The sequence below is a fragment of the Pinus tabuliformis genome, chromosome 5_2 (assembly GCF_031772625.1).
Source record: "Pinus tabuliformis cultivar Carrire ecotype Pingquan chromosome 5_2, CPIR1, whole genome shotgun sequence".
In the NCBI taxonomy this organism is placed as follows: Eukaryota; Viridiplantae; Streptophyta; class Pinopsida; order Pinales; family Pinaceae; genus Pinus; species Pinus tabuliformis.
In genome coordinates this window covers 1,003,085,107-1,003,111,915 of record NC_142306.1, presented here as the reverse complement: position 1 = coordinate 1,003,111,915, position 26,809 = coordinate 1,003,085,107, and positions in this window count along the sequence as shown.

The window sequence follows — 26,809 nt, the reverse complement described above, 5'->3', positions numbered from 1 at the left end:
TACTCAATAGTTGCATTTTCACCTCCTGGTTATGGGACATATTTGCCACTATCTTTCAACAAACTGACAGGGACAGAGGGAGTATCATTAATACCCTCAATAATTGGAGAAGAAATTTTTCGGATCATGATTTTCTCAGCTCAGCCTGGGCCCTAACACCAAGCTTCATCATATGGAACGTTTGGAAAGAGAGGAACAAAAGAATATTTAAGGATGAAAAGAATCCTCCACAACAACTGTTTGAGCTAATCCTGAAACAGCTGAAGGAGACAGTGGGAACCACTGTTCGTAACTACCCTAAAAATCCTCCCTCAGAAACAGATTTAAAAATTCTCAGGCAGCTGGGTATGCAGGGACTCACTCTTCAAGGCCTAGACAGGAAGGTTATCTCTAAGGACACGGAGAAGGATTTTTGGCATCCTCCCCCGGAAGGATATTTGAAATACAACATTGATGGGGCTTCAAAAGGAAACCCGGGAACTGCTGGGTATGGAGGAGTCTTAAGGGATGAAGAGGGATGCATTATCTTCATCTTCCACTGTCACTTAGGAAGAGCCACCAATAACATGGTTGAACTAATGGCTTTGGAGCAATGCTTAGAATTGATGAGTCAAGACAACTGCTCGAATGTAATAATAGAAGCGGACTCTGAGTTAATCATCAACTCGGTGAAAAGAATTAGTAGTGGAACAACACCAGAGAAAGTCTCCAAACACTGGAAACTAATCCGAGTTTTCCAAATAATTCAGGGTCATCTCCAAGGTCTACGCACTGTCAGTTTCAACCATGTTCGTAGAAAGGCCAATAAACTGGCGGATCTTCTTGCCAACCAAGGTGTCAGTTGTACAGAAGACAAGGTTTCGATTGAGTGGCAGGAGTTGCACCAGAGCAGACTGAGAGCTCTTTGTTTCAAGCAAGCGGAAGAAGATAGGGTCGTGTTTAGAAACAAAGCCATGGAGGCGAGCTCGAAATGATTATCCTCTGTATGCGTCTAAAGTATCTGGCAAACTGTTTTTGGGTGGGGGGCAGACCACTGTTGGCTGCTGAAAATCAGTGGGGAGACTCTCATCTTCACTTGGTTCCAGGTTTAGGCAAAGAAAAAATGAATGCGAGAGATGATTCCAAACTTTCTGGCAGCCGGATTATACAGAATTTTGGGTACCGGGAAGGAATACCGCTTCCTTGGCGGTTTTCGGCTGATCGCACCGCTCTCAAGCGGAAAATGGTTTTTGCAATTTTGCAGCGATTCCATTCGGCTTCCAACACGTGGCAGGGAGGTGGATTCGTATACCGCCCTCCATCGCACACTATTGTCCGGTTATCTTGTTTGATGCGAAATCAGTCTCATCCGTTGGATTTCGCAGCGCAGATCAACGGTCAAGACCGTTCGTGCTGTTTGGTGGGGCGGGAACATTAAACACTGTTCATCTTTGCTAGACGATCTACTCCTCAGTCGTCGGTTTGTGTGCGGAGATGGACGGCTCAGATTCTAGGGGCTTTTCGAGGGGCTGGGGTGCGAAAGATTCCGCGGGTTTTCTTTTTCCTCTAAACTCAGGATACAAACATGGTTTGTATTCCTTGGGTTTGGAGGTTTTCTTTGTAAGGCCAGAAATTTTGCCTTAGGTGGCTAGTTTTTTATTTTTCCTGATTCCTCGGCGTCGGGTGGATGTTTGTATATATTGTAAACTAATTTTGGCTTAATGAAATAGAAGGATCGACACTTTCTTTAGCAAAAAAAAAGAATATGGAACTCCTGCAACCTTCTGGGGTGAAGCTTCATTAACTGTCGTAACTATTCTCAACCAAGAAAATGTTCAGGTAAATAGCACTCAAACTCCACATCCACTTTGGTATGGTAAGACTCCTACTATAAAATACTTTAAAGTTTTCTGAAGAAAATGTTATATCAAAAGGACTGATGAAAAACTTGGTAAGTTTGAGCCCAAAGCAGATGAAGGTATTCTTCTTGGTTACTCTTCCCGAAGTAAAGGATATAAATGTTATAATAAAAGACATGGGAAAATTGTTGAAAGTATTGATGTTGTGGTTGATGAAGCATGAAAAAATCCAAAACAGATAAAAATAGAAGATTATAACAATGAAGAAGATGGGGATTATTTTCCCACATCAAATCACAATGATATTAAAGAAGAAACCAATGAAACACCAGAAGAAGAGATAATGGTAGAAGAAAAGACTCCACCAGGTGTGTTCAGAAAAATCATCCAGAAACTCAAATTTTAGGGGAAAAAGAGGCAGTGTACAGACAAGAAGAACTATTACAGAAACCTCAAGCTGTCTAGCATTACTATCCTCCACCGAACCTCAAAATGTAAATGAAGCATGCAAAGATGAATGTTGGATCAAGGCCGTGAATGAAGAACTTGAGAAAATTGAAAAGAATAATACTTGGGAATTAGTTCCTAGACCTCATGATAAATATATTATAGGAACTAAATGGACATTCAAAAACCAGCTGAATGAAAATGGAGAAGTCATTAGAAACAAGGCCAGACTTGTTTGTAAAGGGTATACTCAACAAGAAGGTATAGACTTTGAAGAAACCTTTGCACCTGTTGCTAGACTTGAAGCCATAAGGATGTTCCTTGCTCTTTCTAGCTTTCAAAAATTCAAAGTATACCAAATGGATGTCAAATATGCTTTCCTTAATGGAGATTTAGAAGAAGAATTTTATATTGAACAACCAGAAGGATTCATTCTTGGAAATGATGCAAAACTTGTATACCGACTCAAAAAGGCTCTCTATGGTCTGAAACAGGCTCCAAGGGCTTAGTATTATCGCCTTGACAAATATCTACACCAACAAGGTTTTACAAAAGGTTCAGCAGATAACAACCTATATACAAAGGTTGAAACTGATAAATTGCTAATTATTGTTGTTTATGTTGATGATATAATTTTTGGTAGCAATAAAGAATCCATGAGTCAGAATTTTTCTTCAGTAATGCAACAAGAATTTGAAATGTCCTTGCTTGGCGAACTTACCTATTTTCTTGGTCTACAAGTTCAACAAAATAAAGATGGTATTTTTCTTTCACAAACCAAATATCTCAAACAGATCTTGAAAAGGTACGACATGGAAGATTCTAAACCTATATGTACCCCAATGGTAATAGGATGCAGTCTCAGCTCAAATGATGAATCAACAACAGTACATCAACCAACTTATAGATCCATGATTGGCAGTCTACTTTATCTAAAAGGTACCTGACCTGACATCATGCATGCAATAGGAATAGTTGGAAGATTCCAATAAAATCCAAAGGAATCACACTTTCAGGCAGTCAAAAGAATTTTCAAATATCTTCAAGGAACTCAGAACTTTGGTTTATGGTATCCTAGAGATACAGATCTTACTCTTCATGCATATACAGATGCAAATTGGGCAGGAAGTGTTGATGACAGAAAAAGCACTAGTGATGGTGCATTCTATATGAGTTCTAGGTTAGTGTCTTGGTTCAGCGAGAAACAAAGTTCAATTTCTTTATCTACAGCTGAAGCAGAATATGTGGTAGCTGCATCTTGTTGCACACAACTACTTTGGATGATGCAAACCTTGCAAGACACTCATATCACATGTACTCCACCCATCTTCATTCTATGTGATAATACAAGTGCCATCAGTATTTCAAAGAATCCAGTCATGCACTCCAAGACCAAGCACATACCCATCAAATACAATTTTCTACGTGAAAAAGTGCTTGAACAAAAAGTCAAATTGGAGTATGTTCCCTCCAAAGAACAGGTTGTTGATATATTCACTAAACCACTGCCCAGAGAGACATTTGAATATCTCAGACAAAAGCTGGGAGTAGTTGCTGCATCATCCTACTGTTAAATCCAATTTTTCAGAGAAAGGTTATTATACGCGTGTTTCATGGAGAATAGTTGCGTACACACGCGGGTTTCTGTGGGTCAAGGAGCGTATATGTTTTTCAGACAAGAAAAATAGTGGGGCAGGCTCTAATATGGGTGCTCTGACTGATATTGATGATTAATGTCTATCGATATGCTTCGTTCATTAATTTTTAACTAACTGACAAATATGCCTTGATCATTGACTTGTTAACAAAGCACAGGTAGCATAGGTTTAGGGGGAGCATTAGCCTTCAGCATTGTTGGCATTATGGTTGTTAAGTCCAGCTATGGCTTCAAATATCTATACCATTTGTTTCTTAAGTCATGTAAAAGTCTAGGGTGTGATATGTCTTCTCATACATTTGAATGAGTCCTCTTGGACAAATGATGTAATTTGTATCCCCACTTTACATGGGATGGATGATGTAATGTTTATTGTTTCTATCATGTATAAACAATTGGTATATCCCCTCTTGGTTGGGTGGATGAGTCAAATATGATATATCCCCACTTGGTTGGGCAATGGATGAATGTATGTGTCATTGGTGATAGGAAGGTCATCCTCACATAGTTGAGTTATAGAGTCATTCTTTTAGAAGGAAAAAAAATAAAATAATAATAATAATAATAATAAATAAATAAATAAATAAAAATATTGCAGATTCTGCTTGTGCTCAAGGGGAGCATGGATGGTTTCAGTGCATCTCAGCATGTACAAAATGGGAGATCAATCAGAGAATTCAGCATGTACTCAGGGGGAGCATGAATAGCATAATGTATGTCAAAGGGAGAAAATATCTTGGTCCACCCTTTGCCCTTGATGTCAAAGGGGGAGAGTGACTTGGTGTTGTTGTTGCCATCAAGTCCAAAGGGGGAGATTGTTGGCATTATGATATAGGTGTTTTCCTTGATGGCAACTCACTCAGATGAAAGATCACAATGTAGCATGTCAACAACAAAGAATTACAGATTAGACTACAAAGAATGAAGAAAGAGAGGTATACACAGGTTCACCTTGACCAAGTTGCGTATACACGCAGGTTTACTGAACAAAAGGAGCGTATACATACACACGCACTTTCACAGAAGGAAAAGCACGTATATCTTGGGAAAACAAAGTTTTTGGTCCAAGGTATTTGACCCAAGGTAATTGGTCCGAGGTATTTGGTCCAAGGTATTGGTCCTAAGTAGTTTTGGTCCATGGTATTAAGAAAGGCCTAAAACTATATAAGGAGGAGAAGATCATTAGGCCAATGTGTGCAAGGATTTGAATATCTTATGAAGTGTTGAATCATATATGTAGGTTAATGAGCTTCTAATGGTTTGCTTGATCTGATCTAAGTATGCACCTATAAGGCTGATGAAGGTTGATGGGCCGGGATCATAAAGGCTTAAGAGTATTATCATTATGTGGTTTGATCTTGAACAGTATAGATTTGAATATTGACGCATGTTTTATTCTGTAAATGTGATGATCTGGGTATGACTGAAGTCTAGAATAATTGTGATGTTTAAGTTATCATTTACAGATTTGTACGCAGGTTCGCTTTAGTAAAAGAGCGTATACATGTTGGTTCTGCATATCAAAGTAGTGTATACATCATAAATTTGAATTTGCATATCTGTATGTTGATTCCCTTTGGTAAAAGTGTGTATACACGCTAGTTCGACACATGAAAGTAGCGTATACCTTATGAAGTATGATGTTTAAAGTTTTAGTTGTTTCTGTTTGTTGTTGTAGAGTTCTGGGTTCTGCTTTGTGTTCTAGTGACTGTATTCTGGTGACAATATTCTGAATGATCAGATTGATTGATTGTGATTTTCTTCAGTGATGATGGGTTGTCAAGTGATTGATTGATTTAGTTGTGGTTGATTCAGAAAGTGATGATTGGGTTTCAGTGATTGGTTGATGCAGATGTATTTGATGGTTGTATTGCAGTTATGATTTTCTGAGTTTTAATGTTGTTGATGGATCCAGTATGAAAATTGGATGAAACATGGCCTTCAGATTGTGGTGTTGTATTCCAAGAGTATCCAGTCTGAAAATTCATGAAACGTGGTCCCTGGTGGAAGAGTGGAGTTTTTCTATAGGCTGGCACCTACGTACTGGTAAACATATTGGCTAGTACAAGAGTTAGGGGTTGTAGCTCCCTTCCAGTAGTAGCTGGAGAACGAGAGAAGATTGTAGCCTTCTACAGGTGGGTGCCTACGCACTGGTATGAGTCTGCACCAGTACAAGATTGTAAACATATTTTCTTATTATTAAAAAGAAGACAGAGATGACAGCAGCAGATGGTTTTTACCCACATTGGGTTTCCACCTTATATCTTGGTGTTCATGTGTGTTGCTTATGTGTGATGCTTTATTATGCTTTTATTGCACTGTCTAATAAATCTCTGATATATTGGTTTAAGCTCAATACATGATAAATTGTCTAAATCAAAAGTTCTCTACATATAAGTTGGTTGCTTTAAGTACAGTCACCTGTACACGCTAGTTCACTTCACTAAAGTAGCGTATATAAATCTTTTTGGGAAATAAAATTATAGATTTGATATTACTGATTCACCCCCCTCTCAGTATTATTTCCAACAGTTTTATCATGGAATATAAGGGGTCTAGGGAGCCCTGCAAAATCCTTAGTTGTAAAATACTTAGTTAAGCAAAAAGTTCATTAGATTCTTTTCCTACAAGAAACCAAGTTGGAGGAACAAGAAGTTCTTGGGATAGCTCAGAATTCAAGATGTGTGTTAGGAGGCCGAAGCACCTTTTGGTTGGAAAGGCACTTCTCTCTTGTAGAAAACTTGAAATGACAGTTCTAGATTATGGTACTTCTGGAATCCAAAGAAACAGGGGAGCGCATCTCAACAATCAATATTTACACTCTCATTTAGTATAGTGCGGAGTTGGATTTATGGGACTCCCTTGATAAAATGAAAACAAAGGTATGCATCATATTTGTGTCATTTGGAGGTGAATTCAATACAATCCTAAGTGCAGCTGAAAAAAGAGGAAGAAGCATTGTCAAAGATCCTTTTAGAGATCGAATGGAGGATCTGATTGCTGAATGGAATTTGTTTGATGTAATCCCAAAAACTAGAAAATATACATGGTCGAACTGCAGATCATAGGACAACCATATTGTTGCACAATTGGATAGGTTCTTAATCCACAGTAGTTGGCTTTTTAAATGGGTGTACTGCCTCTTTGAAATTAAATCCCAAGGTGTGTTTCATCATTGCCCAATTTTGCTACAATTAGAGAAGCTAGAAAAAATTTGGCCAATTCCCTTTCAGTATAATCATGTGTGGATCCAAGAGGATGAGGTAGCGGATCTAATAATACAAGCCTGGTCCTTCCCACTAAAGGGATCGCAGGCCTTTGTCTAGGAATCCAAAATCTGAAATGTTAAGCAATCTCTCAGGAAGTGGTTAAAGGAGACATTTCAACCGTCGGGTCAGAAGAGGAAAGAACTTGTGAAGCAACTAGAAGGTAATCATAAACTAATTAAGGAGGTACCTTTGGAGGATTGGCATCTTAGAAAAGAAAGGGAATTGACTCGAAACATTCTCTCAATAAGTAGGTAGGAGGAAGAGTTATGGCACCTCAAATCGAGAAGTTTGTGGTTGAAGACAGGGGATATGAATACATCATTTTTCCAAAAATAGGCAAAGGCCAGATAATTAAGAAATCGAGGCAAGGAAATTACTTTGGAAGGAAGATTGAGGGTCTCCACATTCGAGGATATTAAGCATGAGGTGTTTATTCATTTCCAATCCTTGTACAGTGTTGACCATATTTTTTTGTATTAGGCATATGAGTTTCTTCGGGTCATTCCCGATGTGATCTCATCTTCTTCAAATTTGGATCTTGCGAAAAACATTGAAGAGGATGAAGCCCAAGAGACAATTTGGAACATTAATCTAGACAAGGCCCCAACCCCTGATGGCTTCACAATCAACTTCTTTCATTTTTCTGGCCCTTAATTAAAAAGGACTTGTTTTGGATGTTGAACAACTCTCGGGTGAAAAAGAAATTGGGAGGAGGGACAAACTCTTCTTTTCTTGCACTCATTCTGAAGGAATCGAACCCTACCAATTTATCATTTTTTTGACCTGTTTCTCTATGTAATATGGCTTACAAATTTCTAACCAAAATTATTGCTAATAGGTTGAAAGAATTTCTACCCTCCTTCATCTCTGAAAATCAAGGAGGCTTTATGCAGCAAAGGAATATACTTGATAATATAATTTTGGTGCAAGAAGTGATTCATTCTAGCTTGGTAGCAGGTGAAGCCGAAATAGTCATCAAACTGGACATGGCTAATACTTTTGACCAGGTAAATCATTCTTTTTTCTTCCTTATTCTTGAAAAATTAGGATTCTGTCGGGACTTTATTAAGTGTATTAGAGCTTGCATAGGGGCTCCATGGTATATAAACTCCTTTCTTCTTTGCATCAAGAGGTTTGAAGCAAGGTTGTCGCCTCTCTCCTCTATTGTATATAATTACGGTGGAAAGCCTCAGTAAGAATTTGGAAGCATTAAGGTAAGAGGGGAAACTTCTGGGGTTGTGTATTGTGCAGAATGTTAAAGAAATTAACCACTCATAGTTTATCGATGATACTCGTTTGCTTGGAAATGCTTCTCAAATTATTGCTTCTTGATTTAAAAGGATACTAGACTCCAATTTGCACCTGTCAGGTAGGCCGGTAAAAAAGCGGAAGATCCAAATGCTAGGTTGGAATTGTTTCGAGTCCACTTCGCAAGAAATATTTCGTGTCCTAGGTTTCCCAGTAGCTAGAGACTGGAAATAGTTCACATACCTAGGCATTCCCATCTCTTTGGGGTCGTCAAACAACGAGGATTGAGAAGCAATTCTTCAAAATTTTAAAAAAGAAATATTATCATGGGGAGCACAATGGCTAAATGTGGTGGGAAAATATGTCCTCATTAAGTCATTCCTCTAAAAACTCCTCTCTCCTAATGGATATCAATTTTGGGCTTCTAGTTCCCAAGGGCATCATTCATCGCATTATTAGTATGATTCAAATTTTTTATGGCAAGGTGGGAAAAGGAATGAGAAAAGCTTCCATCCTGTAAATTGGAATATCCTAAGGCTACCAAAAAAACTAGGAGGATTAGTGATAAAGGATCCAGAATTTATGAATTTAGCATTGGGAGAAAAGTTACTATGGCATCTCCTCTCTAATTCAAGTAGTGATGGAAGACAACATTTCTGAGAAAGTATTTTCACAAGAATTGATTACTCAGGCTGGAGGAATAATCTTGGGATGCTCAGGGATCTAAGATATGAAAGTTATGAAAAAGTGTGGCTCCGAAAATTCTAAATCACCTAGGTTGGAATTATGGGAATGGAAGATGCATCCACCTATGGAAGGATCGGGTTCCTTCTGTGAAATTAGTCAATGAAGATCAAGGAGTTCGGACACTGATAATCTGGATGGAAGAGTGGGGTTATCGCAGGCTTGTGGATATCTCAAATTGGGATGATGAAGGTGATTGGAAGGGTTGGCATCACCTCAACTATCCTGCAAACCTCTCTAAATCATGGCTCATCTTGATCAGATCATTAAAAGGATTTGTGTTGGTGGCCTATAATCGACTATATTGAGGAATATGGTCAGGAGGAAAGAAGAACTATTGTATAGTCAAAGAGGGCTATGAAACATTGATCAAGCAATTTTCGCACCCTCCCATTTCTAAAATATGGGGTGAATTTTGGAACAAGGATGTTCTCCCCAAGGTCAACATATTTTGTTGGGAATTGGTCCATGGAAAGGTTTTCACCACAAAGAATTTAAAAATAAGAAGAAGGAAAATCCATGGCCCCTCGAGATTTTTACTTTCTGAAGTGGTTGAAGAGGATATAAAACATGTTTTCTATCAATGCCCCTTTTCAAAAGAGGTTTGGAATATTGCCTTTAGCCCTATTTAAAATATTCAAGTATCCCTTTGGACTAGTCTGAAATGTTCAAAAATTGGAGATCACAATATCCCTTTCATCGCAAATCAGATTCGGTAATAGTCGGATGTTGGGTTGCCATATCCAAATACATTTGTTGGCCTATTTAGCTCTCCCGCAATCAAGCCATTTTTCGTAATATCAAGCCTAGTTCTATTTCTTCTACTATGAAATCATCCCAACTTATCTTTCAAGTCGTTTCTTCCAGAGGGTATGATCCAACAGATTTGGAAGATTTTTCGACAAAAGAAAAAGATTGGCTTAGATTAAGTAAGCCCCCTATCATGCTGGCATATTCAAGACACACGCGGTCAACCCTTCTTTCATAATTAGACTACCTAGATATTAGTTTAAGGAATGGAGTCGCTCCTTAGTACATCATCATTTATTATTTGATGGAGCATCAAAAGGCATTTATGGGAGGCAAGAGAAGGAGGGGTCAATTATCGCCCCAATGAAGAAATAGAGTCGAATTTTGCTTGGGGATAAGGTTGTTTAGCAAATAACCAAGCATGAGCTCTAGAGTCGAATTTCGCTTGGGGATAAGGTCTCTTAACAAATAACCACGCAGAAGTGATAGCCCTATGGAAATGCCTAAAGATTGTAATTGAAAGGGGGATTCGTTAGCTAATAGTCTTTGGCGATTCCATGATAGTTATTCAAAAGATCCATAAAGATAAAGATCTCCTCAAAAGAGACCATTCTTTGATTTGCTCTAGAATAAGGTTGCTAATCTAGAAGTTTGAAACCATTTCCTTCTATCACAATAAACGATAAAGCAATCAAAGTGTTGATGAACAAGTTAATAAGGGAGAAAATTTTGGGCAAGGGATAATAAATCAGGACCAAGGAGCTCCCTTCTTACTTCATATTCCATGATTATTGAATTAAAATGAATGGTACAATCATATTCCATTTAATTCCTTTCAAAGAATTATTAAATCAGAATCAATGCTTGTCATACCAGTTATTAATGACCCTAATCCCATGACAGTGAATAGACTTGAGGATCGACTACCTTACATGTCAAACCATGGTCTAAATTCATGCAACTCAGAGAGAGAGACGAGCAATTACATGTTTGAGGATAGGTGGATCTTCATCCCACACGAATTTAAACTTTTCATAATGGTTTTGCAGGCTGGTACCCTACTAGCACTGAAGTAGTTAAGTTCGCATGAGCTTCGAAGCAGAGTGAAAGATTCAATGATCAAAATTTGTGTTAGGAGAGTGCAGGGTCGAGAAAATAGCATTCAATGTGAAGAGATGGTTGATGGAGTGGGAAGAGTTCACGTCCATAATCATAAATGGTGTTTGTTGGTGTTGGAACTCTCAATGGTTAGCATTAGAAATTGAGCTCCTTGTAACATGGTACCACAAAGTTAAGATGGTCATGGGAGAGTTGGTAAGGATCATTTGTTGGATATAATGGAAGATATCTCAGCCCTTGTAGCTAAGTTCGACGACCAAGTAACTCTGGAAGCCTTCTCTCACTTCACTCTGATCTCTTGGAAATTGGAGGAGTTGAGTGAGGATTTGGAGTTTCTACAACTTAGAGTGGAAAATTTGGCAACCAAGGTCGATAATCTGAATTTAAAGGTGGACGGGATTGAACTGTCAGCAGAAATGTTGACCCTGGGCGTTTTGAAGGAAGTGTATGGAATCCCCGAACTCTTTCCTCCTCAAGAGCGGTTCAACCTTCAACATGACAAGTCCTAGTAATAGATATTCGTTTTGATGCTCCCACAACAAATGGAAGCAGAACAAAATGGACAAGCTAGAAGTACTCAAGATGAAAAGGAAGTTAGTGGTTAGCTAAATCTGTCTTGTTCGAATGTTTTGTAAGTTTACTGAATATAATGGAGTCTTTTGGAGGCTCTATAAAATAAATGTTGTCAAACTCATAGCTAGAAATAGGAAAGGTAGAAATAGGATGTTTTTCGAACAATTTTGGAATGCTCATGAGGAATATCAATATTTGATTGTAAGGGTATTGGCTCATATTCCAGTTGGATCAATATAAACTACCCATTTCTTTAAAAAAAAAATACACATCCTTCAAGAAAACTAAATGGATTTTAGTTAGGTACGAACAAAAATCATCATGGAAAACTTCTATTACTCGACATGTCCCATGATACTTGAAAATAGGAAATACATGAAGAAGGCCATGTAGCATAAAACAACAAATATCATCACCCCAAAAGTGATGTTGACTTCATAGAATGTTGTTATCTTTTTGGGTTTCTTAGAAATTGTTTACACCATGCGTGGGGTACCTTCATGTAATGTGGTGTGCATGGTGAAACCCTAGACCCTTGGTTGTATATTAGTCCCTTTGGTTGATGATATTCGGAGAGTTTTATATAGGCAATTACTTGACCTTGGATTTGGTGCTAAAGTTGGCATATGCCTTTATGAGGAGGTTATATTATACATGATGCATGTGTTAAGGACAATAGTTTCTTGCATGCCCATTGGATCTACCCCTAAGGAGGAGCATTGAGAACTAGTGTTGAAAATGTAGTAAGGAATGGCTTCTTTGACTTGTGCCTTAGTCAAAGATGTCAATTCAAATTCAATCTCATAGTTGCTTGAGTTATCTTTCAGTTAACATGTGCGATGCAGCCTATCACTGAGTTATTGTCTGTTAATTCGAGTTAGATGGCTTTCAGTGAGTTGTCGACTAGTTGATGGCTAACTTTAGCTATCTAGTGGAGTTAACTCTAGTGTCTATCTGTTAATTGATCTCTAGTTCTAGAATAGAAATAGTTTTGAGTTTGGTTGAGTAGTTGAATTTTTGCTAACTCAACTTACTCTCAATTAACTAGTTGTAGTTGCTAAAATTAGCCCGAGCAAGTCATGCAATTCGAATTGTTTGTTGAGACTAAATGAAGGCATAGATGTATTTAGTTATTGTACACAGGTTTTTGTGGGCATATATTGAGAAGCAAGAAGGGAAATTCTCTTGGCAATTGTGCAAGGAAACAAGAGAAATTCCTATTTTTTAGGAGTAGATTTGCACTAGGAAATAAGAGCTCCTAGCAGGCCTTATTTGACGAAGTGTTTGGCAAGTCGTGTAGAGATTTGATCACTATTGCAGGGAGCTTCATGCTTGAAGCATATTCTACGTAATAGATCATATTGCTCATTTTATTTAATACAAGCAAGCAGGGGGTTTTCCTAGTTGGGTTCCCCAGATAAATTTTGTGTTTTATGTGTGATTGTGTTTTTATTCATTGTTTTCTTTCCGCACATTTTTGGTAGATAAATCCTGTGTCTTTTGTGATCAATTTTATCTCAATACTAGTTGCAAGGTTTCAAGGATTTTCTACAACTAGGAGGTAGGGCACTTATCATTAAGAGCATTAGAACTACTTGGTATGTCTTAGGAGGATGGACACTCAACTTGAGGATGCTTGGGTTGAGGTTGAATTTCTTGGGGTTATATGTAGACCCTGTTACCAATCCATGCACATCATAACCCTAGGAGAAAACTTTTATCCTATGATGCATATTTTTAACCATTCAATAATAATCATCCTTCCATGATCTACATTCTAGAGATAATGACTAGCACTTTGCAAATACTGTAGCCCATTTTATGCTTCTTTATCCTAATATGGTCAACTAATTTTTCCACATGCTCATCTAATAATGGTGGTTCAAGAAACATAAGGTACATTAGTCATGTATTCATATGAATTGTTTTCATTTGATGTGTTATATACTTAAGTAAGTATCATGGGTTGAAGTTGGAAAACGAATCATGATGTCGGAAGTTATACTTGTTTCCTTATTTCACCTTGGTGTGTATCTCATCCTTCTAGTCATGCATCACCACTACGAGGATTTTCTTTCACAGCCTAGGAGGGGCACAAATAGGAGGCCTAGATTGAGATAGCATGATGATGTCCTTCCAATACTAAGCACCTTCCATGCATCCCTTTTCTCCACTCTCTTACCTTTTGAGTCGGTTGTTGTCATTTGCTCACAATGGTTCCCTTCTTGTCTCATCCTATGAGAAGAGGGGCTTCGAAATGCCCAAAGATTGATGCAGTTGCAAAAAAGAAAGAAATAAAGAACATTTGCAAAATTTTAAAATGCAAAATAATGGAAAGGGGTGGATTATAATCAAAAGCTAATTTAGCTTGATCTCTACTCTCTCGTGTGAGGTCATCATCAAATTCTCATGCTTATCATGATCTATCAAAATAAAAGGGACTTAAAGAACATCCCTGCTCTTATAAGCAATGCCCATAAAAAAGGGGGTTTTATATGAAGTTAAAAAAGCTTGCTAAACAATCTAATGAAAACAAAGTAAAAGTCTAAGTAAGGAATGAAAAAGTGGTGCCAAGGAAACATAAACTCAAGTAATGCATGCACTCCCTCCACAAAGGCCCTCATGCATGAAGGTCTCGTACAACGCATCTATAAGACGATGACACCACTTAAGAAGTTTAACCCATAATAATATAACTTACCACATTCACCTATTGATTAAAGGGTCAACCTAGGAATTGTTCCTTCATCTGGGGCTCTCGAAGCACCTAATAGGGGTAATCGATAGTACTGCCATATCAAAATCTAGCAACTTGTATAAGGTCATAAGATAGTGTGGAGTTTGAAGAAGATATCTAATGTAATATATTACATGGCCTATGCATTACATATTTTCACTTCTTATATTTCATTGATATTCATATAAAATACATATTGATATCATTGTATTCCTTGAGTTGTGCTTGATGATGGAACCCACGCTTCATGAATGAGGCTACCCACTTGGATGGTGGACATTGGACACTTGATGTTGAATATTGGGTTTAATGATAACTTGACACACCTTTCAAGACCCTTATCCACCTCTAGCACTATGGATGCAACCTTTTGGAGCTAGGTTGTTTCACATATGAGGTCATTGCACTGTACACATGACATGGTGGCTTGACTAGACAACATCGGACATGATGGGGCACCTATGATGATGAGACATGACTTTTTGATGAGGTGATGTTTCATTTGGATGATTCATTGCACCTTTTGTGGAGAGACGTGTCTTTTGGAGATAACATCATCCTTTTGAGACCTCTATACTCACATATGTGACCTTTTTTAGGGTATTTTCATATTATATCATTGCACTTTCATCTTTCAAACTATTTTGGGGGTCATCTAGAGGCCTATCCACGTTATATCATGGACTATTGTCATTTTAAGGGGTTTTGGTGAGTTATTATCCTAATTAAGGAAAATCACTTGGATACCCTAGTATGAATGGGGGAATTCTTTCTCACTCGAGATCATTGCATATTGGAGAGATATTACTTCTCTTAACATGTTTTTCTCTCTAACTCTCTGTTGGAGAGGTAAATCCCCTCTACGGATAGAGGCGATCCCTACTAGCCCAGCAAGGGTCTAGCAACAATCACACAATGCTGCTATGCATGTTCCTAATTACAATTAAACAAGAGGTAAAGAGCACCTACTTGGATTCCTGCGCTGTCATTTGACGAAGAGATGTTGCCTTCGCTCCTTCACTTCGGCTGGTTACAATCCTCCGCGATCTCCGCGAATAGATACTTGCACACACGAAGAGGAAACAAACGCAAGCATGAAATCTAGTAAAAGCAACCATACATCGGTCAGAAAAGATGTAATTCACATTTAACCATCGCATATACAAATGAGAATGGAACAATAGTAGCAGTCATCTATTATTCATCAAAATAGAGAAGAGTACAACCAAATGTTCTGACGTCGGTATCCTTCTCAGGAGGGGCCAGTCAGCAAGCGTCCCAAGCATTCACCTTTGGAAGTGATTCTCCCAAGACAAGAAACTCTCTCTCACACTAGCAACACAAAACAACCTTCCCTAAGCTATCAATCACTTCCACACTTAGCACACCAAATACCTATAGTAGCGGTGATCTGAGCACTATAAGCTCTACACAATCCAAGCTATTCCAAAGTAGCTGCTCATGGTAATGGTGGCAGTTTATATAGGAGAAGGAGTCTCCTAAAAGGGTGGAAGAATGAGCTTATCCTTGAGGGAAGTGGTTGCAAAGAGTCGAACAGACATGCCATAGAAGGGAGTCGATACTCACAAAGCCAACAACCAGGCCTGGAATAATCTGGAAGGCTGGTTGTTGGAACAAATTTGCCCAAACAGGATCAGCGCGGATTTTAAGGCAACTGGCGCGCTGACGTCGCGCCTCAATAACTGGGAAAGTCATGTCAGCGCGACTTAATACACGCAGAGGCGCGCTAGCGACCAACGCGGAAAAGTCGTGTGCTTCCACGCTGGCAGCGCACGGAATACACTAAGAGCCGACGGTCAGCGCGGATATTTTAGAGACAGACGCGCTGATGAGGAAAACTTTGGAAAAGTGGGTTTTGGGCTAGTTCAGAAGGCATGAACTTGATTGTTGTGAATTCTTGACACAGCAGGGTAACTGACAGGGAGGCAGTGACAAATTGCTGTGTAACAGATGCCCCCTAAAGCATGAAGACCGAGAGAGTGGGAGGGGTGAAATGCTTTACAACACGTTGCCGAACTGGAACACCACCAGGAAGGACCGAATATCTCTGATAATCAAGTACATGCAGTCTAGGTATGGGCGCAGCCATCCAAAAGACATGTGAAAAAGGTCTGTGGAATAGATGCAGCCACCCAGCTAAGGAGGCCAGAATAATGATAAGGTATGGTCGCAACCATCCATGAAGACTCAGGTATGGGCGCAGCCATCCATCAATGAGTCATGTAATGATCATCCACAAAATCGCAGCCTGGACCATAACAGACAGGGATCCAGGGTCTTGCGCTCCGTCCCGACCCGAACAAAGTACAAGTTCAAGCATGTGAATACATGAGTTGGAGTCGAACATGCGTGAACATCGTCTGATTACCAGCCAATGATGAAAACTGTTAACAGACGCGAGAGGTACCACCAATAATGACAATGGCCCTCAAGGTACTATAGGTACAATCCGCGGTATGTGAAGCAATGAGCTGGTGTCGAACATCCGCAGAATCATCCGATCGGAGGTCAATGATGAAAACCTCGCGTCGAACACGAAGAACCTGCCATTGAGGCATGCAGGCTCTAAGGCACCTGAAGGGAGTCTCTAAGTCACCTTCCCGGATAATGAGCTGAAGTCGACAGGAAGTGACCTTGACCGAAGGTGGGCCATAATGTTTCCCACATCATCGACACGAGACAGAGGTAACATGATTTGTGTGAGATAGCAGATGAGGTTGTATTATTGCAGGGGTCAACTTCTCTTGAGCATATCGGCGGCACTATAGTGGATTTGGCAGTATTTGACATCAAATGAGCAAAGGGTATGATAACGATGGCAATGAGCAGATGATAGGTCAGATAGGATAACCCAAACCCACGGAAGCCAGTGAAAAGCGAGATGAGATGGTCCCACCCAGACACGAAGCAGAGGAGTGCCATGTTCAAGAGCGACATACTGCCGACACGACTACGATTACTATTCCTTTTTCCCCACCATTTCTGGCAGGTACCCCGATTATTTTTGGATGACAAGCTTGACGGGGATAGCATATGCTTGAAGAGTGTCATTTTGACAATGTCCGATGTCATCAAGTGTTTAACGAGCCTGACAAAGGAAAAACTCGGCGTCTTTTCTTATTTAGAGAGCCTGAAAAGACAGCGGAAAAGGAGACTCCAGGGGGGTCCTTTTTCGTGCAGTTGTGTCTCTCGAGCCCGAAAAAGTATAAAACAATGCTCGAAAGAACCGCCCGACCATTACGATCGAGTAATTTTCGTAAATAGTGCTTTCGACCTGAAAAAGTAAAAAAGCGGTCGAAAACACGTCGTTTTAGAGCCGATAACGAGTGCGAAACGACAAACACCCGGCAATCTTTTTAAGTTACACGGTCAGAAGAAGAGCTTAAAATGACCGCCTTTCATTCCCTTTAACGAGCTGAAAGGAGACTCGGCCATCTTTTCTTGTTTTGTGTCGGAAAAGAGCTCAAAGATGACAGTTCGCGATCAAGTGATGTTAAGATCATTATGATTTTCACCGTTTCGAAGGACCTGCACAACAAAAAACACCCGCATAAATCCGTTCGACATGTTAAAAACATATTAAAACATGTATAAAACAGTACAAAAGCGTAAAATCCATGGTAAAAACATGACCATAAACCCATATTCGCAAAAATTAAAGTCAATTAAGCCATTTTTACTATAAATAGAAAGGTAAATAGTCATTTTCACCATTGTTACCAAATTGAGCCGCTGAGAACGTTGTGAAGCTGTGAAGTTGACGGAGCCAATTCTTCCTCGTGCGGACACCATTTGGCGAACGGCTTGCTCCAGGTAGGTTCCTCTTGCCACGCGCCCTTTTTTGAGCATTTTTATTCGTAATTTAACGGTTGGATTGGCCCAATTGGGCAAGTTTTTGAGCCATGGGTGCGCTCTCGGTCAGCGCGGGTTTCCCGCTCGGGACCGCGCTGACCGATGAAAATAACACATACCAAATTTCGGGTCAGCGCGGAAAACCCGTGTTCTTCCGCGCTGACCTGAAGAAAATACAAAGGGCCGCCATTTTCAGCGCGTCTGTTTTAGAAACAGCCGCGCTGGCGCAGCTAAATATTATTTTTGATAATTTGGACGTGAAATTTTTATCTACCAGCTTTCTAATTGTTCTTATTGGCTATGTAGGGCACAATGGCCTTCCAGTGGCAAGAGAGGGCTCACGATGTTGAGGATATTGCCGCTTTTGCAAGAGCGGATTGTCGAGACGCAATGCGAGCATGTGGATTTTTGAAATTCTTCTTGACTCCACGTCTAAGAGCTCATCACGACTTACTGGAGTTCCTGATCCGGTCATGGAACCATATAGACGGTAAATTTACCATCCGTGGTAAAGATATCGAGTTCGACTTCATGGATATATATTTCCTGACCGGTTTGTCACGCCGGGGCGCGAGGCCCATTTTGGAGGGGCAGCGGCCCAGCGGCGAGACTCTCGACGAGCTCATGGCTCGAGTATGTCCAGAGGTCGTGAAGACGCGGAGTGGGAAGGTGTCGATTCCCACGGTGAGAGACATAGTTCTTCGCACCATCTTGTTTATGGTGACCCGGGCAGCGGGAATCTTGGCCAACCATGAGGCCTCGAAGACCCACCTGCTGCTAGCCCTTGACTGTCTACAGCCTACAGTGTTTGATTGGGCCACTGCGGTGACCAACAGCATGAAGAGGCAGTTCAACAACTGTCGACGCGGAGAGTCGAAACAGTTCGGCTACGGGTCGCTCCTACTCCCACTCATTCTGGAGCGGGTACCAGTCATGCGGCTGCAGACTATAGCCGTGGATCCTCCCCGGAGTCCTCAGGAGATGCAGGCCACTCGATGGGCTCGCATCATGCCACGCGGGGGTGGTGGCCGGCCAGCTCATTGGGGAGTGGTTTTTCGAGAGTGGTTAGAGCATCAGATTGTTTTCGTTGAGGATTGGCCATACGCAGGTATGGATTTCCGCAACGATCCAGACATGCCATTACCGCCGGGAGACCACTGGGATGATGGAGGTATGACACTTTGATTTTTTCTGAGTTTTTTAATGTTTTTTGATTTTAATGCATATGCCTTAACAAATGTCACCGTGTGCAGATGTGGGACCTGTCAGACCCGTCGGCTTAGCCCCAGAGGCACGGAGAGAGGGGCAGGGAGCCGATGTCCTTGCCTTGGTCCCTCCAGGAGTAGATACTTCCGAGACCATAGCTCGCAACCTTGAGGGGTTGCTAGTGGGCGTGCCAGACTATCAGGGAGTCGAGGAGGTTCCCATAGAGCACCAGATCCATACAGTGGGGGTAGCACCCAGGGTGCACCGCCTGTTGAGGCGGGTGGCACGAGCGGCTGTGTGCTATAGAGAGCACAACCCAGCACAGTAGTTGCCTAGGTTTCTTTTTGATGTTTGCGAGACATCTGTCTCGATGTATGGAGAACAGTGACTTTATACTTTGACACATACACTTATTTTTTGAGCGCCTTAGTGCGCCACACGATATATATATATATACATACCGATTTTTTGGATGGATCTTGCTTACATGTGATGATGCTTTGCTTATGTCATGCAAATGTTCAGTACAAATGTGATCTTATGTATGAATTTGCACAACAGATGACCCATGTATTTTTAATGTTTTTAATGCAAGCTTAAAAACACACACTGCACACACGCAAACCATGCTTGAGAAAATATTTACATATGCTTTACTCTATTATGCTTCCTATGTCTTCTTGTATGATGCTATCTATTTCGCAAATGTCTGTCTAATACATGATTCGCCAATGCATCAGTCAGCGTGTTTAATCGTCTTGGAATATGTTGATATGTGATGTAATCGAAATTCCTTTCTAACAATTGGACACGTAGGTACAACCTTAGGATACGTTGGTCTCTGATGGAATATCGCCCATTAAGTTGATGAACGACCAGCTGGGAGTCCAGATTTACCATCATTGCTCGAATGCCGAGATCAACTGCTTCGGCTAGTAGCTCAATTACGGCACTGTATTCAGCAACATTATTAGTGGTGCGACCGAGACAGACTCCCGAAGATCTAGCAACTCTCCGTGAGGATCATAAATCGCCCATGCCGCAGAAGACAAATTGCAGGTACTATGGCAGGCGCCATCAGCGAAACCAACATAAGGTGTACTAGACATCTGCACGAGAAGAAGAAAACACAATAAGAGGGAATCACGCTTTCACACCAAAGAAGAACACGAAATCATGCACACCAAACATACTAAACACACATATGTACAAACTGAGTGCATGAAGTCATGCGTAATATTTTTTCAGATACAGCCCGTTGCGGGGCTTGTCAAGAGGGTTTCCTTCGTAATCAATCAACTCATATGCGCCCTTTTGTAAAACTCTTTTCACGATGTAGGGACCTAGCCACATGGACTCGAGTTTTCCTGCCCCCAGCTTATCTTTAGCTTGATCGTAGAGCAGCACTAGATCTCCCTCAACAAAGGAACGAGGATGAATGTTCTGGTCAAAGTGAGCTTTGACTCTCTTCTTTTGCGCTTCGATGGCCAGAGAAGCTAAACGACGAGTCTCGTCCAACCGTTCTAGGTACAGAAGCCGTTCCTCCACCGGAGTGGTGTTGGGAAGCAACTCGACAGCTAATTTCAACGAAGGAATCTCGCATTCGACAGGAAGGGTAGCCTCCAGTCCATAAACCAATTGAAATGGAGTGAAACCGGTGGCGTCCTTCACGGAAGTCCGGTAGGCCCACAAGGCTGGGAACAGCATCAGATGCCAATTAGACTTGTGCGTATTGACGGTGCGTTGAAGCATAGTGATCAAAACTTTGTTCACGGCTTCAACTTGACCATTAGATTGTGGATAGTACAGTGTTGAACTGTCCTGGCGCAAGCCTAGTTGGGTCGTTAGCTCTGTCATCATGTGATTACGGAAATGCTTTCCGTGATCTGTGACGATAGCCTGGGGGACTCCGAAACGAGTAATGACATGATTGAATAAAAACTGCGCCGCTGTGTAACCGTCTTCGTTTAATGTAGGCATCGCTTCGGCCCACTTGGTGAAATAATCCACAGCAACGATAATGTACCCATGCCCCCCGGCCGAACGAGGGTTACAGGATGTATAATCGATGCCCCATTTGGCAAATGGACCTACGGTGACAACAGGGTGCAGTGGTGCAACAGGTGCACGCATCTTCCGGTGGTAAACCTGGCATTCGTGACATGCTCGTACAGCAAGGATACAATCCTTGAAGATGGAAGGCCAGAAATAACCCGCACGGAGGATCTTCTGAGCGGTAGCATAGCCGGACATATGGCCGCCACAAGCGCCGGAGTGGCAGTCATTCAAAACCCGCTCCGCCTCCTCGAGAGTCAAGCACCGGCGGAGAACAGAGTCAACGCCGAGGCGGTACAGGGTATCGCCCAAGATGCGATAGGGTTGAGCTTGGTGACGAATTCGCCGTCGAGCATCTTTCGATACATTCGGACGGAAGGAAGACGTCTGTAAATATACGATAATGTCCCCATACCACGGGTCGAGGGTGCTGATGAGAAACAGTGTTTCATCTGGGATATGCTCCTCTGAACGAGATGGTGCAGAATGAGATGGTAAGGAACAGAGTAGTTCAACAAAGACCAGAGATTTCTTAGACTTGGCTGCAGTGAATTCCAAGTCGAACTCTTGGAGGATTACAATCCACTTCGAGTATTTGCCCCCCAGCAACTGACGTGACAAAATGTAGGTCATGGGGTTGCAATCCGAGATCACGGTCGTCGTGCGCAACAGGATATAATGACGGAATCGTTGGACGGCACAGACAGCTGCCAATGCCAACTTCTCGACATATGCATAGCAAGTTTCTGTATCCAGAAGGTTGTGGCTAAGATAATATACAACATGCTCGGTGCCAGCATCATCATCTTGCACTAAAACCCTGCCAATGGTGGTGTTAGCGGCGGCGAGATAGAGGGTGTAGTCACGGTGGTAATTCGGAGGTCTTAAGAGCGGGGCTGAGACAAGAAGGTCTTTAAGACGCTCGAAAGATTCCTGGGCGATAGCGTCCCAACGAAAGGGCGTGTCTTGCTTTAATAACCGTGTGAAACCCTTAGCCACCTCGGCATAATTTGGAATGAATCGTCTGAGAAAATTAGCTTTTCCATGCAAGCTCTGTAATTGCTGCAGAGAGGCAGGGGGAGGAAGATTCAAAATGGCCTCGACTTTAAGGGGATCCAGACGGATACCTTCTCGGGAGACGATGAACCCGAGCAGTCGGCCAGATTCTACGCAGAAGACACACTTATGCGGGTTGAGTCGAATACGGTAGTGTTGACAGCGGAGAAAGATATCACGTAGATGAGATAAATGGTCTTGACGTTTAGCTGAATGAGCTGGAAGGTCATCCAGGTAAGGTTGTACGATGTGTCGAATATCATGAAAAGCATACGACATCGCACGCTGGAAAGTGGCACCGGCATTTTTAAGACCGAAAGGTAGCTTCTTATAAGCGAAGGTGCCCCAAGGACAAATGAAAGATGTCTTATGCTGGTCTGCAGGGGCTATGTTGATCTAGTTGTAACCAGAGAAGCCGTCCATAAACGAATAAATCTCGCTTCCTGCGCAGTCATCAATAAGCTGATCAATAAAAGGCGTAGGAAAGTTATCTTTTGGACAGGCGCGATTGATGTCGCGATAATCAACACAGACCCGAATAGTGCCCTGCTTCTTATTCACAGGGACTATATTGGATACCCATTACGTGAGGGGAATGGCATAGATGAAACCAGCTCGAAGGAGTTTTTCAACTTCGGCCTTGATGGCTGCAGCCTTTCGAGGGTGCACTGGGCGTAAACGCTGACGAACAGGCTTAGCGCCGGGATAAGTAGGTATTTCGTGCACCACAATACTAGGGTCGATGCCGGGCATTTCCTCGTAAGACCATGCGAAAACATCACGAAATTCACGAAATAAAGCGGTATAAAGTTGAACTTCCTCAGGAGTGCATGTGACTCCAATGAAAATATTCTCGACAATCCCTGGTTTGACAGAGATGTCGATAGGCCGGGTTTGCGTAATGTTACCCATATTGCCTTCCGAGGACACTTGATATAACTGAACAGGCGTTTGGAGAGGCGGAGATGGGACACATGAAGCAAACCGCTCGAGACATGCGACCATTTCCGAATGAGGAGGGAGAAACGAAGAGCGATGGTGGTGATCTAACCAAGGGGGCTCCTCGAGAGACATAGTCTCAATGATAGCCTCATCGGAGGGAAATGATTCCTTCAGGGGATCCGAAGTGGCCTCCTCTCCCAACCAAGGGAAGTGGTCATATGAATCGGGAACGCTGCTTGGAAAAGCAGGTTCAGGAGGGGGAGCCGATGCAGCGACAATCTCGATGTAGTTGAGCTCGGCAGGACTCAACGGCATCATCTCACCCCAAGAGTCTTCCTGATTCAAGGGAGGGAGAACCCATGGATCAGAACGCACTGTAATCATGTTAACGGAGGCGAGATTCGGAGGTGGGAGGGGAAAGACTCCCATCAAGGAGGGATCTTTGAATAATCCGGCACCCACACTCACTAATGACTTGGAGGTATGCTCTACGAATGGCACATTCCCTTCAGAAGAGGAAGCAAAAAAGGACAGTTGGTCCACCGTGACGATTCTTCCTTGATGGGGGAAGCGAACGACACGGAACAAGGAGGAAGCCACGGCTTGCATGGCATATGTCCAGCTTCGTACAAGGAGGAGGTTGTAAGTGAGATTAGCGTCAACGACTTCAACCTCTACTTCTACGGTTTTCCCTTCTAAAGAGATAGGCAATCGCGGGAGGATACCATATGGACGAGATTCTCTTCCATCGAAAGCCTCCAGGGTCGTCGGAGACTGGCTCAGAGCAGGAGAACTAATAGCCTTCCAGCAAGCAACAGACATGATGAAGGTTGAGGAACCTTCATCAATGACTGTACGATGGATCGTTTTGCCGTTGATGAGAACCTGTATAAGGAAGGCCACCTGATGAGGCAGTCTCTGTGTGAAACCCTCGAGATCAAAAGAAATTAAATCCGAATCTGCCGGGTCTATGCCACCAATCGCTGATAGCAAGGACTTCCTCTGGGAGGGGCAGCTCTGGAGGACTTCTAATGCGGACATAGCAGACAGAGCCTGGGCTAAGTCCTCGACAATGCTATAATGCTGGGCAGCACGAGCATTGGGGTTGTAAGATGACTTCCTGAGTACACCTTTGGGAGGGGGTCGGGGGATCGTCTCGGTGCTGGGCCGTTCGATGTGAAGGGGACCAGAACTGGACGGAGGAGCGCTGGAGGGAACCTCCGGCTCTTTCCCGGCTGGAGATGGATAATCTTTCGCTCGACTTGAAACATGGATGGGGATGGTTCCAGCCATGAACACTTGAGAACCGAACGAGGAAGAGGATTGAGAAGGATCTGCCACTTGATGCATCTGCTGGGACGGGAAAGGCTCTTTAAGCACAGCAGGAGGCCCTGGAGCACCTTTCAAAAGCCGACTAACCTCGGACCGCCTAGGGCAATCCTTGGTGTAGTGATCCTCCTCGCAGATGAGACAAGGATACTTAGGCTTCCGTTTGGCTCCTTCCTCAGAGGGAGGTTTAGGAGGGTTCTGCTTGGGCTGTCCAGATTTATCTTTAGCCTTCCCTTTCTTTTTGCCTTTCGAGGATTTGTCTGCCGCGGTGGACTGAACGGCGTTTACCTCGGAGGTATTCTGAGGAGCATTCTCGTTAGAGGCGTTCTATTTCTGCTTCCCAGGGTTCGCGGCCGATTTCTTAGATGATGAATTTACATAACCAATGAATCCATCAACAGAAGGCTTTGGTGGAGCCTTGGGTTGTCCGGGCCTCGGGGCGTCTGGCAAATATTCATACAAAGTACCTGACTGAGAATACACTAAGTCGAGGTACTGAGCTCGCGCGATCGCTTGCTCCTCAGTTACACACGCTCCCATTGCGATATCTTTTGCAATTTTAGGGACAAAGGAAGTCGTGAACCAGTCGGTCAGGAGTTGATCAGGAATCCAAAATTTAATCAAGCGACGACGCCTTCTCCATTCATGTATATGATCAGAGATGTGCGTAGCCGTATCCTGTTTGAGAGATGTGAGAAGATGGGTCCCAATCTCGTACCGAATGGGTAACTGAAAATGAGTCAAAAAGGCCATAGCCAACGAGTTGAAATCTGAAAACATACCGCGATTGAGTTCAATGTACCATTTAGCAGCTGAACCAGTGAGAGTCCTCTGAAAGAGGCGAAGCCGGATGGAATCATCAAGCCACGAGTTAGATGAGCACCAAAGGTGATACGTCATTACGTGGGCCTGAGGGTCCTCACCGGCCTTGCCGTCAAACTTTGGACAGTCACCTGGTATTTTGGTTGGAACCGGTGGCCAATATGGATTATGCAAAATAGGGTCATTTGTTAACTTGGACACATCAGGCAGTTCCAACGTTGCTAAAAATGGTAGCTGCGGGTTAAAGGACATCTGTGGCTGCGGATTCGAGGCGACATTAGGGTTCCACCCAGATTGTGGTTGCCCCCACGAACTTTGTCCGGACGGACCCGGCCCAAAAGGGCCTGGCGCGTAAGAATTTTGTCCCGATGGACCTGGTCCAAAAGGGCCTGGCGCATAGGGAGTTTGTCCGTAGGGGTTCTGTCCGTATGGATTCTGGCCATATGCGGATGGCTGTCCCTGTGTCTGCCCCCCAGCTCCCCATGTACCAGCAGCTTGCCCGGCAGGTGCACCATATTGGTAATTTTGATAAGGAGTGACCTGTGGCTGCTGATAATTTTGATAAGGAGCAAACTGATTTTGCCCCTGGGGTTGCTGGTAGCCATATGACTGTTGGGCCCCATACGGAGCCTGATAGACAGGTTGCATTTGGTGAGAAGGTTGATAACCTGTTTGAGTTTGAGACCCAGGGTAATGCCCTTGAACCAGCTGGGGTTGAACCATTTGTCCCGAAGGTTGACCTGGTTGGATTTGAGATGGACCTAGTTGGCGAGCAGGATAGACTTGTTGGGCACCAGGTTGTCCATGTGCCACCAAGGGTTGTCCTTGCGGAACGGATGACTGAACTGGCTGGATAGCTGGTTGACGCCGAGGTTGGCCAGCTTGTCCAGGTTGACGATTAGGGCGGACAGCGGGTTGACCTTGCTGTATAGACGGTTGGCCCGTTTGCCCCCCAGTGTGAACAGATTGAGAAGAGGGCTGGGCTTGCTGCATGGCAGGCTGCCCTCCTTGGTGCATGGGCTGAGCAGAGGGTTGGCCTTGCTGTATAGTAGGTTGCCCCCCTTGCCCAGAAGGATTCATGAATTGAGCGGTGGGTTGGCCCTGTTGAACATAGGGTTGTCCACCCTGCCCAGGAAGATGACTA